Source organism: Musa acuminata, chromosome BXJ1-8 (assembly GCF_036884655.1).
Source record: "Musa acuminata AAA Group cultivar baxijiao chromosome BXJ1-8, Cavendish_Baxijiao_AAA, whole genome shotgun sequence".
In the NCBI taxonomy this organism is placed as follows: Eukaryota; Viridiplantae; Streptophyta; class Magnoliopsida; order Zingiberales; family Musaceae; genus Musa; species Musa acuminata.
This window is the reverse complement of record NC_088334.1, coordinates 17,588,211-17,603,098: the sequence shown is the minus strand read 5'-3', so window position 1 is coordinate 17,603,098 and position 14,888 is coordinate 17,588,211.

Below are 14,888 nucleotides of genomic sequence, written 5' to 3'. Positions count from 1 at the left end.
CCAAGCATCCTCATTCAAAACCGAAAAACACATTTCATTACACAAATCATTGATGTTAATAGTATATACGTTATTTTGTTTTAATGCAATCATAGACATGTTTTTGTGTGGTTTTTCAATGATGCAAGCATTAGACTCGAATCTGACAATATATCCTTTATCACATAATTGACTAATGCTCAAGAGGTTATGTTTTAAACCATCAACTAACAAAACATCTTCGATAAAGAAGTTGGATTTGTTACCTATGGTTCCTTTGCCAATGATTTTACCCTTGTTGTTGTCTCCGAAGGTGACATAGCCTTCGTCTATGCTAGTGAGCTTAGAGAATTGAGATGGATCTCCGGTCATATGCCTTGAGCATCCACTATCAAGGTACCATCTCTTGCTCCTAGCTTGCGATGGTATAGGTTTCTACAAGAAAGGATGATTTTTAGGTACCCATTTGCTTTTGGGTGCCTCAAAAATAGATCTACATTGTTTATCATGTTGCATAGAATTTATCATGGTTCCTTTAGGAACCCAAATTAATTTGTTTGGACTAATTTTCTTGAATGGACAATAATGTGTTTTGTGTCCAAGCTTGCAACAAAAGTTGCATTTGCTTTGGTATCGAACATGTAAGATGGGGCCTTTTATGAAGGTGGTTGGATTTTGGTGAGGACTTCTCACAAATCCGATTCCACTACTTTTGGGAACGTGACCCTTGTTTGCAAGGATCATGTTCAATGACTTACTACCAACCTCGAATTTCTTCAAGGTGTCCTTAAGTAGCAAGTTTTCTTTTTGGAGAGTTTATAGATCATGGCACCTTATGCATGAACTTGAACTATCATGATATTCAGTTTTTAACTTATCGAAATTACAAGTAAGACTATCATGCTCCTTTTTTAGCAATTTATATTTTCTACTAATAATCTTGCATTCATCAAATAAGTCATGGAAGGCATTTAATAATTCATCAAATGATAAATCTGCATCTATTAAATTCGTTACCTCCTCTCCGATGGCCATTAAGGCGTAATGAGCAACTTGCTCGGTGTTGGACTCCTCTTCTTCGGACGCGCTCGAGTCGTCCCACGTTGCTTTGAGCGCCTTCTTCTTTGATGTTTTCTTCTTGACTTGGGGACAATCACTCTTGTAGTGTCCCGGCTTCTTACACTCATAGCAAATAACTTAGTCCTTCTTGGGTTCAAATTTATTTTTTGTTTCATTCTTAAACTTGTTTCTTTTAATGATTTTTTTAAATTTTCTTGTTAGAAGTGCCAAGTCATCGTCACAATCCTCATCACTTGAGTTTTCTCTCAAGTGGTCTTCTGAAATTTTAAGTGTCATATCCTTCCTATTCTTTGGAAGGATGTCTTCTTACTCTTCATGAGCTTTGCAAGTCATCTCGTAGGTCATTAATGACTCGATTAGTTCTTCAAGAGGGAAGTTGTTTAGATCTTTCGCCTCTTAAATAGTAGTGACTTTAGGATCCCAACTCTTAGGAAGGGATCTTAGAATCTTATTTACGAGCTCAAAATCTGAAAAACTTTTTTCGAGTCCTTTTAGACCGTTGACGACATCCGTGAAACGGGTAAACATGTCGCCAATAGTCTCACTCGGTTTCATCCGGAAAAGTTCGAAAGAATGTAACAAAAGATTGATTTTTGACTCTTTCACTCTACTTGTACCTTCGTGAGTCACTTTGAGTGTATGCCAAATATCAAATGCGGTTTCACAAACCGAAACACGGTTGAACTCAATTCTATCAAGCGCACAAAATAAGGCATTCATAGCCTTTGCATTAAGAGCGAACGCCTTCTTCTCCAATTCATTCCAATCGATCATTGGAAGAGTAGACTTCGAAAATCCATTTTTGACAAGATTCCAAAGTTCAAAATCCATAGAAATAAGAAAGATCCTCATTCGGGTCTTCCAATAGGTGTAGTTCGTCCCATTGAACATGGGTGGATGTGTAATAGAGTGGCCCTCTTGGTTTCCGGCATATGCCATCTCTCTTGGGTTTTAATCCGTTTGAGAGTTAACCCCGCTCTGATACCAATTGTTAGGATCAAGAGCACTAAGAGGGGGGGGGGGTGAATTAGTGCAGCGGAAATCTTTCGACGATAAAAAAACGTTCGAATGATAAAAATGATTTTGGTGTGAAAGCCGATTCTAAGATTACTTTAACTTAAGATCAAGTGAGATGACGTTAAAGTCAATCTATGAAGGCAGTTTCCAGTTATGATAAAAACCAGAATATAAGCGCAAACTGAAATACGACGTTCGTATGAAGAAACTGATTCACGCCTAAATGCTGATTCGTAAATCACTTGATTAGGCGAGATGCAGCTTAAGCAAGGATATAAAGGCAGTTTGCAATTAAGATAGAAATCAAAACGTAAACGCAAACTGAAATATGATGATCGTACAAAAAAATAGATTTACGTCTCAACGCTGATCCAGAAAGTGCAAAGCTTGAAACCCGATCGTATATGCATAGAAAGCAATAAGCTTTAGAGGAGGTTTGTAGTAAAGATAATATGCTTAAAGTAAATGCAAACCGAGATTTAGAGTGGTTCGGTCAATCTTAACCTACTCCACTTTTGGCTTCCTCCACCGACGAGGTCACCGACGTCAACTAGAGGTCTTCCTTCAATAGGCGAAGGCCAACCACCCTTTTACAGTTTCACTCCTTTTGACGGGCTTAGGAGACAACCCTTACAGAATTTTTTCTCCTCTCTTTACAGCTCAGAACTTAGAAGAAAAGAGGGGGAAGAACTTTTGGCCTTTACAACAATTTTGAGCTCTAAAAATCATAGAACAAGATCAAGATTTCTATGTGTATTTTGTGATCTTTCAATGCTGAATGGGTGGAGTATTTATAGGCCCCAACCCAGTTCAAATTTGGAGCTCAAAACTGTCAATTCCCGGAATTCCGGGATCAGGCAGTTGCACCTCCTGACTGGAGCGGTTGCACCGCCTGGCAGAGCTCGAAGACTAAGCCTCTGGGCGGTGCCACCTCCTATTAGGGACGGTTGCACCTCCTGCTGGAGCTCGAAGACCGAGCTCAGGCGGTGCAACCTCCTGACTGAGGCATTTGCACCGCTTAGCCAGTGCTCGGAGACCGAGCCCAGGCGGTGCCACCTCCTGTCAGGGGAGGTTGCACCGCCCAGTCTCGCTCGGAGACTGAGCCCAAGCGGTGCCACCGCCTGGCTGGAGCGGTTGCACCTCCCAGTCTCGCTCGGAGACTGAGCCCAGGAGGTGCAACCTCTTGCCTTGGGCGGTTCAACCGCCTGGCAGAAATCAGGGTCCAAATGGGTTGATCCATTCGGGCCAATTTGGTTTTTTCAGTGGCCCAATTGCCCCAAGATTAAGTTAATGGGATCACCTCCCATTTCCAACTTAATCATTGTGCTAACTACGATATTTCCTAAGACATTTACTGCAACTTGCTCCGGTGCGTCAATCGCTTCTTCCGGCGAGCTTCCGGCGAACTTCCGTCAATCATCCGATGAACCCTCGGTGATGCACCTACGGACTTCCGGCAAACTCCTGAACTTGCGACGATCCACTTGGCGAGTTCCGACGAGCTTCTTTGGCAAGCTCATGGACTTCTCGGATTTGTTCCCGTAGAACCTCCGACGACTTTCCGAACTTCCGTCGAACTCTCGAACTCCCAACGTGATCATTGTCTTGACTCCGGCGCAACTCCTACTGCATGTCTTACTTTCATCGTAGTTAATCCTGCACACTTATCTCAACATATAGATTAGATAACAAATGACAATTGACTTCATCATCAAAATCTGAGATTCAACATAGTTAACTTAAATACATGATTAGGAAAAAGAGAGTTCTTAAATCTAGGTGGTTGTTCAATATACACTTCTTCAGAGATAAAGCCATTTAAGAAAGCGCTCTTGACATTTATTTGAAATAACTTAAAATTATTACTACTAGCATAGGCAAGGAGCATCCTTATGACTTCTAATCTTACCACAGGAGCGAAGGTTTCTTCATAATCGATACATTATTCTTAGTTGAAACCCTTGGCCACTAATCTAGCCTTATTTCTAACCACGATACCAAATTCATCTTGCTTGTTTCTAAAGACTAATAACTAAATGGTCACTAGGTCTCGAAACAAGCTTCCACACCTCATTTCTCTCAAATTGGTTCAACTCTTCTTACATTACAATAACCCATAAATCATCTTTCAAGGCTTCGTCAATGCATTTTGGTTCAATTTGAGAAAAAAAAGCGGCGTGGACACAAAAATTTTTAAAAGAAGAACGAGTTTGAACACCCTTTGATATGTCTCCTATGATTAGCTCCTTAGGATGAGCATCTACATAATTTCATTCCTTAGGTAAAGATATTTCATAAGAAGATGTATCCACATTGCTAGTTGGAGGAGAGGTTTCATTCAAATTCAAAGCATCAAAATTAAGATCATCACCAAAATCATTTTTCTTAAATTCGGAAACTTTATTAAGGACAACATGAATAGACTCTTTTGTAACAAAGGTTCTTTTATTAAAGACATGAAAGGCTTTAGAAATAGAAGAATAACCAAGAAACATGCCTTCATCGGATTTTACATCAAACTTTCCTAAGGTATCTTTTTCATTCAAGATAAAGCATTTACAACCGAAACCTTTAAAATACGAAACGTTGGGTTTTTTGTTATTCCACAATTCATAAGGAGTTTTAGAAAGCAGTGGTCTTACTAGAATCTTATTCTTGACATAGCATGTCGTATTAACGGCTTCGGCCAAAAAATATTTGAGTAGGTTATGTTTATTGAATATGGTTCTTGCCATTTCTTGTAAACTCCTATTTTTTTTTTCTACTACTCTATTTTGTTGAGGATTTCTCGGGTAAAGAAATTATAGCTGTATCCATTAAATTCATAAAAGTTTTGAAAATCACGATTTAAAAATTCACCACCATGATCACTCCGAATTAATGAAATCATAAAGCCTTTTTCATTTTGAACAAGTTTACAAAACTTAGAAAAACACTTAAAGCAATTACTTTTGTGTGCCAAGAAATATGTCCAAGTGTATCTACTATAATTGTTTACAATTACAAAGGCATATTTGCTACCTCCTAGGCTTATTATTGTTAGGATCGGGGTCGGCACTAAGAGGGGGGGTGAATTAGTACAGCGGTAAAAATCACATCTTCAAAAACTTCATTGCGATAAAATCGTTTTCGACAAAAAACCGATTTTGGAAACTTAACTTGAAAGCGTAAGTAATGAATTGAAGGCAGTAAGCACTTAAGAAAGTTTGCAGTAAGGTAATAGCAGGAATGAAATGCAAACCAGAGAACATGACAGTTTATAGTGGTTCGGTCGTCGTGACCTACATCCACTCCTCTGATTCCTCTTCCGACGAGGCCACTGGCATCAACTAACGATCTTCCTTCAATAGGCAAAGACCAACCACCTTTTACACCCCTCTTCTCCTTTTACCGGGTTTAGGAGATAACCCTTAAAAGCACTCACTCTCCTCTCTTAAACATAATTCTAACACTTAGACTTGGAGGAGGGAATTTTTAAAGAGATTGCAGCAATGTCTCTTTGCTTCTAGACTCTCTATGCTTGTGTGCTTTAACCAGGGATGAGAGAGGTATTTATAGGCTTCAAGTTGATTCAAACTTGGAGCCTAAAACTTTCCTATCGTGGGTTCCCCGAGCACGGGCGGTACCACCACCTACGTTGGGCGGTACCACTGCCCAGTGTCAGTCTGACACTAACACTGCCTTGGGCGATACCACCGCCCAGGTCTGGTGGTACCACTGCCTGGGGGGCAGTGCTGGGCGGTACCACTGCCTAGACTAGCGGTACCATCGCCTAGCACCCTGCCAGGGGTGGTACAATCGCCCAGACTGGTGGTACCACTACTTGACACAGTCTCGAAAACTATGCCACGATGATAAGACTTCATAGGGCACTATTTGGGCCTCTTATTAGGCCCAACATAGTTCTTACATGGGCCTAGCTGGCCCCTAATTGGGTTGGCCCAAATCCAAGCCCAATTACAGCCTAACTATGAAATCCTAAGACATTTGCTAAGCAAAACAAGTCACTATGTCTATTCTTTCGATGAGCTTCCGATGAACTTCCAACGATCTCTCGGCAATATTCCAATGGACTCCTGGCAAGATCCTGGACTTCACAATGATCTTCTTGGCGAGTTCTAACGAGCTTCTCTAGCAAGCTCCGAGACTTCTTGGTTGGTTCCTCCAAAACTTCCGACGAACGTCCGGACTTCCGACGAACTCTCGAACTCCCAACATAATCGCGTCCTTGACTCCGGGACTTCATTTTGCTTCATGCCTTGCTATTGTAGTTAATCTTGCACATGTAAAACACACTTCGATCTAGACAATTAATACTAAGCATTAATCAAGTTGTCCGGCATGTCATTAGTCCCATGACGTTTCTTCCGATTCTTCGACGCATCGTCCTCTCTCACGGCCTATTGCCTAATCGGCCAGTTGACTCCGCAACTCTGATATCCTTGGCGCAATATCCGCTCTTCTTGGCCCGATACCCTAATCCACTGCCCGAAGCCTTCTGTCGATATGTCGACCGATCCACCAGTCCGACATCCAATCTTCTAACATGTTTTCCTTCGGCACAACATGATTCTTCCTGCTTTAATTATCTCATCATGATCGAAGCATCCTATATCACTCAAAACGTAGATTAAAACATAAACACTTATTGATTGGTTTCATCATCAAAATCCGAGATTCAACAATTGTATCAATTGGTCCAAACAAATCTATAGATCAATTGCAATAGTCTAGAGGTGCTTATTTGATTCTTTGATTTGAAACTATCTTTTATTTGTTTTTCTAGTTGACAAGCATCGCATAGATTATCTTTAACAAACTTAATGTTAGGAATACCTCTTACAAGTTCTCTATATGAGATTTCAGATATTTGTTTCATACTAGCATGACCTAATCTTCTATGCCAAAGCCAAGCATCGTCATTCAAAACTGAAAAACATATTTCATTATAAAGATCATCAATGTCAATAGTGTATACATTATTTTGTGTTAGGACAATTATAGATATGTTTTTGTGTGGTTTTCAATAAGGCAAGCATTGGATTCAAATCTAATGATGTATCATTTATCACACAATTGACTAATGCCCAAGAGAATATGCTTTAAGTCATTAACCAATAACACATCTTCAATTAAAAAGTTAGATTTATTACCTATGGTTCCTTTACCAATAATTTTTCCATTGTTGTTGTCTCCGAAGGTGACATACCCTTCGTCTAGGCTAGTGAGCTTAGAGAATTTAGATAGATCTCCGGTCATATGCCTTGAGCATCCACTATCAATATACCATCTCTTGCTCCTAGCTTTTGATAGTAAATATTTCTAAAAAAAGGGTGATTTTTAGGTATCCATTTGACCTTGGGTGTCTCAAAAATCAATCTACTCAACTTATCATTTTGTATGGAGTTCTTTACGGTCCCTTTAGGAATCTAAATCAATTTATGTGAACTATATCTCTTAAATGAAAATTTATAAGCAACATGCCCTAGTTTGTAACAAAAGTTGCACTTAGTGCGGGGTGATACATGCAAGGTAAGACATTTAACAAAGGTGTTTGGATTTTTGTGAGAGCTACTCACAAATCCGATTCTGCCTCTTCTATGAACACGACCCTTATTGGCAAGGATCATGTTTAAGAACTTGCTAACAACCTTAAACTTTTCTAGAGTTTTTTTGAGTAGCAAGTTTTCTTTTTCAAGTGCCTCTAGGTGTTCATACTTAGTGCATAGAGGCAACAAAGGATTATCATGCTTAAGTTTTTCAAATTTATTATTTAAAAGGGCATACTCCTTTTTCAAAGAATTATATTTTTTGCTTATTATTCTAAATTCATCGAACGAATCATGTAACGCACTTAAAAGCTCATTGAAAGATAAACTTGCATCTAATGAACTGCTTACCTTATCTCCGATAGCCATTAGTGCATAGTTGGCGATTTCCTTGTTACTTTATTTTTTGTCTTCGGAATCACTTGAATCATCCAACGTTACTTTAAGCGCCTTCTTCTTCTTTGGTAGTTTATTCTTCACTTAGGGATATTCACTTTTGAAATGTCTGGCTTTTTGCATTCATAGCATATAACTTGTTCTTTCTTGGGTTCAATTTTATTTTTAGTGTTATTTTTAAATTTATTTCTTTTTATAAATTTTTTGAACTTTCTTGTCAAGAGTGCCAAGTCATCATCATAGTCCTCATCACTTGAACTTCCTTTCAAGTGGTCTTCATGAGTTCTTAGTGTCATATCTTTCCTGTTCTTTGGAAAGTTGTTCTCAAGCTCTTCATGAGTATTGCAAGTCAACTCATATATCATTAACGACCCGATAAGTTCTTTGAGAGGGAAATTATTCAAATCTTTGGCTTCTTGAATGGCCATTACTTTAGGGTCCCAACTCATTGGAAGGAAACTTAATAATTTATTAATGAGTTCAAAATTAGAAAAACTTTTACCGAGCGCTTTTAGACCGTTGATGGTATCCGTAAACCGGGTATACATATCTCCAAGGGTCTCACTTGGTTTCATCCGAAACAATTCATAAGTATGGACTAAAAGATTTATTTTGGACTCATTTACTCTACTAGTGCCTTCATGAGTAATTTCGAGTATGTGCCAAATATCGAAAGATGTTTCACAAATAGACACTCGATTGAACTCATTTTTATCTAAAGCGTAAAACAAGGCATTCATAGCCTTGGCATTTAATGAGAAAGTCTTCTTCTCCAACTCATTCCAATCGTTCATTGGAAGAGAAGACTTTTGAAAATCATTTTCTATAATATTTCATAACCCAAAATCTATAGAAATTAGAAAAATCCACATTCTAGTTTTCCAATATGTGTAATTCGTCTCATTGAACATGGGTGGACGTGTGATTGGGTGACCCTCTTGGTTGCCAACAAACTTCATCTCTCTTAGATTTCAAACCAAAATAAGAGTGAACTCACTCTGATACCAATTGTTAGGATCAAGAATGACACTAAGAGGGTGTAGCAGATAAAAACAACAAATTTAAACAATTTCAAAAAACTTCATACGATGAAACTCTTAACTTGACGAAAAATATTTTAAAAAAATGTTTGACTCGAATAAGTTAGTGAGTGAGTAGAGAGGATGGGATTGGACAGTTTATAATGAAGTAAAGTAGAATGTTGCAAAAGTAAAGTATGCACCAAGAAGAGAACTTGCTAAGTTTATAGTGGTTCGGTCATCCGACCTACATCCACTGCCGACAACTCCTATAATGAGGTCATCGGTTTCCACTATTGATCTTTCTTTAAGGGCAAAAATCAATCACTCCTTTACAGAACTTTCACAAGTGGCTCACTCTCCTTTTACAAACTTTTACACTTAGAAACGATGGAGGTGAACTCTCAAATTTTACAAGCTATTTCACTATAGTTTTAGTTTAGTTCTTATCACTTCTCTATGCTTCACCGACTAAGAAGTAACGGGTATTTATAGCCCTCAATTAGCTTCAAAATTAGAGCCAAAAAATGTCATCCTCGGTTTTCGAGGTATTGGCGTTACCACCGCCAGTATTGGGTGGTATTACCGCTTGACACTTTGATACTAGGCGGTACTACCACCTGACATAGCCTTTGAGACTGGGCTCTAGTGGCACCAATGCCTAATAGGGCGGTACCACTGCTTAACAGGGTAGTACCATCTCTTGGCAGTATTAACTACTGGCGATACCACCGCCCAGACCTCCTAGGTGGCTGAGCCTCAAGCGATTCCACTACCCACTCTAAGCAGTGCCACTGCTTGGCAAGGCTCCAAGTGGCCGAGTGAGCCTTCTATCCTACCCAATTTAGCCCTATTTTGGGCCCAATTGGCCCCTATCTGAGTTAGTGGAATTGCCTCACAATCCTAATCGTAATTATGTGCTAACTTTAATTTTTAAGGTATACACTAAACAAAATAAGTCTAGTAAGTCTAGGTTTCTTCCGACGAGCTTTCGGTGATCTTCTGGAGGACTTCCGACGATCTCTCGGTAATCTTTCAGCGAACTCCCGGCAAGCTCCTGGACTTCATGGTGATCTTCTTGGCAAGTTCTGATGAGCTTCTTTAGCAAGCTCCTAGACTTATCGGCTAATTCCGATAGCACTTTCGACGAACCTCCGGACTCCCATTGAACTCTCGAACCCCTAATGAATTCTCGATCTTGACTTCGATACTTCATTTTGCTTTGTGCCTTGATCACTATCGTAGTTAATCCTACACACTTTTCTCAACATATAAATTGGATCAAAAAATTTACTAATTGATTTCATCATCAAAATATGAGATTCAACGGGTTGGATGGCCCATTTAGCCACTTAGAGCTACATCAAGCGGTGGCACCGCTTGAAGCTCAACCTCCCAAGTGGTCTAGGCGGTGGTACCATCGACAATTAATGCTGTCAAGCGATAGTACCGTCATGCAATGTGGTGGCACCACCAGAGCCCGATCTTCGAGCTCTATTAGGTGGTGGTACTGCCCAGTACCTCGGAAACCCAGGATGAGACACTTTTTGACTCTATTTCTAAACCATTTGGGCCTATAAATACCCCACTATTTCCTACATGAAAGAGCAATGAAAGTGTGAACAAAAATCTTGAGATTTTTTTGTTGTAAAATTGCTAAGTGTCATCATCCTCCCTTTCTAGTTTTGTATCATTCAGGTGTGAGGCTTGTAAGGGTTATCTCGTAAATCTGTGAAAATGAGAAAGTATTGTAAGAGGGTGGTTGGTTTTTGCTTATTGAAGGAAGACCATTAGTAGACACTAGTGGCCTCAACGGAGGAGGCATCGGAAGTGGATGTAGATCACGATTACCGAACTACTATAAATTTAGTGTGAACTCTCTTTTTGCTCCTCGTTACTGCTATTCTCTACTTTTAATTATTGATTGCATATATTTCAAGTGAAACACACTTTCAATATCAATTCCAATATAGGTTTCATCGAATCAAGCTTTTTAAAATCATTGAAGTTTTTTGAATCGACGATTAGGCTTTGAGGGGGGGAATCAACGGAGGAGGAATCAGAGTAATGAAGAGCAGTGAATAGTGCTTTTCATTATGCCACTATAAACACGGTCTCAACGGAGGAGGAATCGGAAGTGGATGTAAGTCACCCCCCCCTCTTGTTAGGATCGAGTCAGCACTAAGAGAGGGGGTGAATTAGTGTAGTGAAAAAAGCATTGGTTTTAGAAAAACTTTATACGTTAAATAGAAAACTGATCTCGGAAGATAGCTTGAAGGCGTGTTTGTTCGTAAAGCATAGTGAAAGCCAAGTAAGGAGGAAGTGAAGCAATTTCAATGTAAGTAAATAACAATAATGGAAATGCAAACCAGAATTTATAGTGGTTCGGTCGTTGTAACCTACATCCACTTCCAATTCCTCCTTTGTCGAGGTCACCGGCGTCTACTAATGGTCTTCCTTCAATAGGTAAAGACTAACCACCTCTTTACAATGCTTTCTCCTTTTTATGGGTTTAGGAGATAACCCTTACAAGCCTTACACATCTCTTGAATGATTACAAATCTAAGGAGAGGGAGGAGGAGGACTCTTCTCACTTTTACAATAATTTTAATACCCCAATACTTAGAATTTTTTAATACTTTGATTGCACTTTTGTTGCCCTTTAATGCAGAAAATGGTGGGGTATTTATAGGCCCCAATGGCTTTAGAATTGGAGCCAAAAAATGTCACATCCCCAGATTTCGGGGTACTGACGATACCACCACCATTATTGGGCGGTACTACCACTTGCAGATTGATACTAGGCGATACCACCACCTAGTCTAGGTGGTACCACCACTTGACAGAGCTCGGAGATCAAGCTCTAGCGGTACCATTGCCTGATTGGGGTGGTACCACCGCTGGCAGCATTAACTACCGACGGTACCACCGCCCAGACCACTTGGGAGACTGGGTCACCAGGCGGTGCCACCGCCGACTAACTTCAGGTGCTAAATGGGCTGTTCAACCGGCCCAGTCCAACCCTATTAAGGGCCCAATTGGCCCTTAACTAAGTTAGTGGGATTACCTCATAATCTTAACTCAACTTAAGCTCTAACTACGATAATTTAAGACATTAACTAAGCAATCTTTATCCGGTATGTCAATTGTTCTCTCGACGAACTTCTTAGTGAACTTCCGGTGAACTTCTAACGAACTCCCGATGAACTCTCAATGAACTCCTGAATGAACTCTCGGTGATCTTCTGACGAATTCTCGGTGAGCTTCCGATAAACTTTCGGCATATCGTTTGAATCTTCAACGCATCGTCCGATCTTTGACTCCGACCCAACATCTGCTTTATGCCTTACTGCTATCGTAGTTAATCCTGCATACTTATCTTAACATACATATTAGATCAAATGCTTTACCAATTGATTTCATCATCAAAATCTGAGATTCAACAATCTTTCCCTTTTTTATGATGACAATCAATTGATGATGGTGTTAACTTTAACTCCCCCTATCTATATGTTATACTTGAGAAAAGATGTTCTTGAATTCAAGGCCTTTGAATTCAAGCATCAAACCGATAAGTTATATTCATTTAAACTTATCAATATGCACATCATAATACTTATCATGATTTATCAATTCAAAATACGATGCCACGTATTTATAAAGAAATGATGTCAAGGCTTGACATCTATTTTCAAGTCTAATGATGATAGACAATCATCATTTTCAAGTATGATACGAATTTCAAATATGAAATATAGCAAGATGACAATTCTTGATAAAAGATAACAAATCATCATTCCAAGGCATGATATTGATTGCAAAACGCAAGTTGACCTCATATATCTTATCATAATTAAAGATATTTATCAAGCATTCATGAAATATTTCAAGTATCTACAATGCATATGAAATACATTTTGATATGTTTCAAGCATATGCGATGTGTTGCGATATATTTGACGATTCCAATTATATTTTAAGCATTCGCAAAACATACAAGTATTTATGATAAGATATAAGCAATTACGATAAGATACAATGCATACATTTACAATGTCAATTTGTAATTAATTTACCACATTTTGATATCATTTCTCCCCCTTTGTTATCAATAAAAAGAAGAATTATTCAACAATGCAAGTTTGGTAAATAAAATTAAGCAAATTTCACACCAATTTATTCAAGCCATAAAGGAAGGTAAGCAAAAACTTTGCATGATAACTTGTTTGAATAAACTAATATTTTTACTTAAGGGCTTTTTGGTTCTTCTTTAGATGTGCAAGTTTCTTTCTTCCTTTGTCATAAAAACTTTGCATGAAGAAGAGGAAATAAGGTAAGCAGGGAATCCATTAGGAACCAAATTTGTGAAATGATTTAAATCAAGTTAAAAATAATAAATGAGTTTCATTAAATCATGTTTCAATTTTAACAAAGAGAAAGGATTAGAAAAGGATCAAAATATCCATTGGAATTCAAAAAATTTATCTTTCATGAGAAGAATAAGGAAGAATTCATAGGAGAGGAGCATCACATGAAGAAGAAATTCACGAATAAAACTTCATAAATTAAATCTAATTCTCATTAAAAATTCATAAGAGTGAAATCCGTGAGAGATGCATTTATTAATAAATTCTATGACTGAAGTGATTAAGTGTATCAAGAATCATTAAGTGATGGAGCAAGGGTATGAAATAAATTTGATACCAAGTAAATTGATATTCTGGATTTCATAAAGACCTTAGATATGAAATGAAATAATTTCATAAAAGCCTTTAAAAAATCAAGAAAGTTTGTAAAAGAGATACATCAAATTCATGCATTCGGACAATTTAACATCCCTAACTCTCTTCTAATAAAATCAAATTATTTTTTATTTAAAGATTTTGTAAAGATATCGACTAATTGATGTTTCATATCAATAAACTCTAAAGATATGTCATGGTTATTAACATGATCTCTTATGAAATGATACATAATATCAATATATTTAGTTTTAGAGTATTGAATAGGACTTTTTGTTAAACATATTGCACTCATGTTATCACATTTTATAAGAATGTTCTTAAGGTGAATCTTATAATCTTCTAATGTATATTTCATCCATACAACTTATGCACAACATGCACTCGCCGCTTTATATTCGGCTTCGGTTGTAGATAGTGCAACCGAGTTTTATTTCTTGGAAGACCAAGAAACAAGTGCATGGCCTAAGAATTGATATGTTCCGGATATGTTTTTTCTATCTATTCTACATCTAGCAAAATATGTATCAGTATAAGCAATTAGTTCAAAGTTTTAGATTTTAGATATCATAATCCTAGATTAGTGGTTCCTTTAGGATATCTAAGAATTCTTTTAACTGCTTTAAGATGAGCTATCTTAGGATTAGAATAAAACCTAGCACAAAGTCCTATGCTAAACATGATATCCGATCTAGTTGCAGTGAGATATAGTAAGCTTCCTATCATACCCTATATAAGCTTTTTGATCAAAGCTTTCTCCACTTTCGTCAATGTCTAACTTAGTGGAGGTACTCATAGGAGTATTGATAGCCTTTGAACTTTCAATATTAAACTGTTTTAGTAAGTATAACGCATATTTTGTTTGACTAAGAAAAATATCATCACTAAGTTGTTTAATTTGTAAGCCTTAAAAGAAAATTAGTTCACCCATTAGACTCGTTTCAAACTCTTGACTCATACTTTTAGCAAACGATTCGCATAAGGATTTATTTGTAGAACTAAAAATAATATCATTAACATAAATTTGAACAATAAGAAAATTATTTTCAAAATTTTTAATAAACAATGTAGTATCTACCTTGCCTTTAGAGAAATTATTTTGGATA